Genomic DNA, 2399 nt, shown 5'->3' with positions numbered 1-2399 from the left:
TATGGGCATCATGTGACGCCTGGTAGCCTATGGGCATCATGTGACGCCTGGTAGCCTATGGGCATCATGTGACGCCTGGTAGCCTATGGGCATCATGTGACGCCTGGTAGCTTATGGGCATCATGTAACGCCTGGTAGCCTATGGGCATCGGATATTCCTGATGAGGCGATGCCCTGCATCGATGCCAGTTTATTTATAGAACTCGAAATTTTTATCTTAAAAAAAGTAACGTTAATTTAAATTGCTCATCAAAAAGAAAATTTTCACGCCAAGTGCAAATTACAGTTGCGATGTTATATTCATAAAATTATAAATGACATATTATTTAAGTTGAGTTTATTAAAACTTTAAAAAAGAAACCAAAAAAATATAAACTCGAATGTGGGATTTCCAATTAAATTACTAATGAATTCCATTTGCCAGCGAAAATAGATATCTGGATTTAGGGGAGTCTCTGGGTAAGCGAACTTTTTAAATTACGGACGGATCATTTTGAAATTTTGTACGCATTTTTAAAACTGATATCTATTACATTTTTGTTCGTTTAAATTTCCCGAAAACAATTTTTTTGCACAATTAACCTGCTACAACATCGAGAGACATATCAGTCGATTCGGTAAGGCCATATATATGTGTAGATCCTCCGGCAACTCTTTCCATTTTCTCTTTTGTTATTTTTTATGGTGTTTTTCCGATTTTCTCAATTTTGGCCCCCCATTTTTTTCGATATATAAATTCCAAACAAAAAGAAATTTGAAAAAGTTACCGGATGATCTGGTCTTTACGAATCGATCGTTGTATTTCTCAATGATGTAGCCTAAAAATCATAGGTGGAGATTGACTTTTAGGATGAAAATTCCAAGTGTTCAGGAGAGCAAAAAAACTGTAATTTGCGATCACTGAGGGCATAGGTTCTACGTGCGATTCGACGACTTTCGTGAACGAACAAATGAACGTACAAACATGGATTTGATATCGTTTCTTTCGCAATTTCTAGAACTGTAAAATGATACTAAAAATCAGAAAAGAAAAAATTTTTGATATGTGACCAAGACGCTTCCCTTGAACTAACTATAAAGTAACATCATAAGCACTGAATGCCTGAAATTTCGAAGTATATACTCGAATATTATGGACTAAGCCATGGATGACGTCATCCGGACACCTGTGCGCTGCGTGACACCTGTGCTGGTTTGGTCCACCGCAGCTCTCTACCACGGCGCTCGCTCCTCATCGATCAATAACACCAAGGTTAAAGAGCCGTTCGTTTTCCCAATTTCAGTCTCATCATATAAAATAGTTTCGTTATTTAAACTTCATTTTTGGACGATTTTTAGAATCCGAGAAGGATTCATTGGCCGGGTTCTCCTTGCCTTTAGCTCAACCCAGCAGGATATTATCATTCATGTTGTTGCCGGCGCATTTGCGGGTGAAGTCCATCCTACGTGACCTACTTATGTTTCTCAGGCAACTAAATGTAAATTATAAGCGCAAAGGCTACAAATAAATAACAAGTAAGGATATCAGATGTATTGGTGAACTGATTACAGATCAATACTACCAGGGAATTAAGGAGCATTGGCAGAAAAATCTGCAAAAAAATAAAGAAATAGTATAAATACTCAAGTAAAATAGCTGAACTATAAACATAACAACTGGACATTGAGACATCATAAACAAAACTGCATTACAGCAATAATATTCCAATGTCGCATTTAGTTTCAATAAATACATTCACAGAAGCCAATTTAACACACCATGACAAACTAAAGGATCAGAAAGTCCTAAAAAAATCTAAGGTTGTTTCCCACGAAAACCGCAGTTATTCTATTGAACAAAAAGGGTATGGCTGTAAAATAAATGGTAACAATAATATAAACTCAGTACTAGCCCAAATGTATGTCACACTATGACAGAATAGCATCAGCCTGCACCAACCATAAAATCTTTAGCCACCAAGCGGTTAAGCTGTAACTTTAAGAGGCATGTAAAGAGGCCATGTAAAGGGAAATAATGGAAGTAGAAGGAGAGGCAGACTCCGAAGCAATAATTAATTGAACTGGAAGAACTCAGTTATTCTAATCAAGGTAGGAATATATATCGAGGTATTTAATTTAGTTAATAAGTCTATGGCCAAGGTGGTTACCATACCACATCCAGTTGAAATTTAGGGCAGGGAATAGAGCAGGCCGTCGCCGGCTGCAGAGCCGACGTAGGGACGCGACAGAGCCGCGATAGAGCAGAAATGTCCGCATTAGAGACGATATCGCCAGCCGCGTAGCAGCGCTAATTCACCTCTGAGTACCTGCCTAGGTGTGCTCTGTCCTGCCGACACGCAGCCCTCACTGAGCACCGCCTGCTCAAACCAGCCCAACGCCTGCTCTGGGGCGGCTCTGGC

The sequence above is a fragment of the Hyalella azteca genome, unplaced genomic scaffold (assembly GCF_000764305.2).
Source record: "Hyalella azteca isolate HAZT.00-mixed unplaced genomic scaffold, Hazt_2.0.2 contig16543, whole genome shotgun sequence".
NCBI classification, from domain to species: Eukaryota; Metazoa; Arthropoda; class Malacostraca; order Amphipoda; family Hyalellidae; genus Hyalella; species Hyalella azteca.
Note: the sequence above shows the minus strand (reverse complement) of the source record.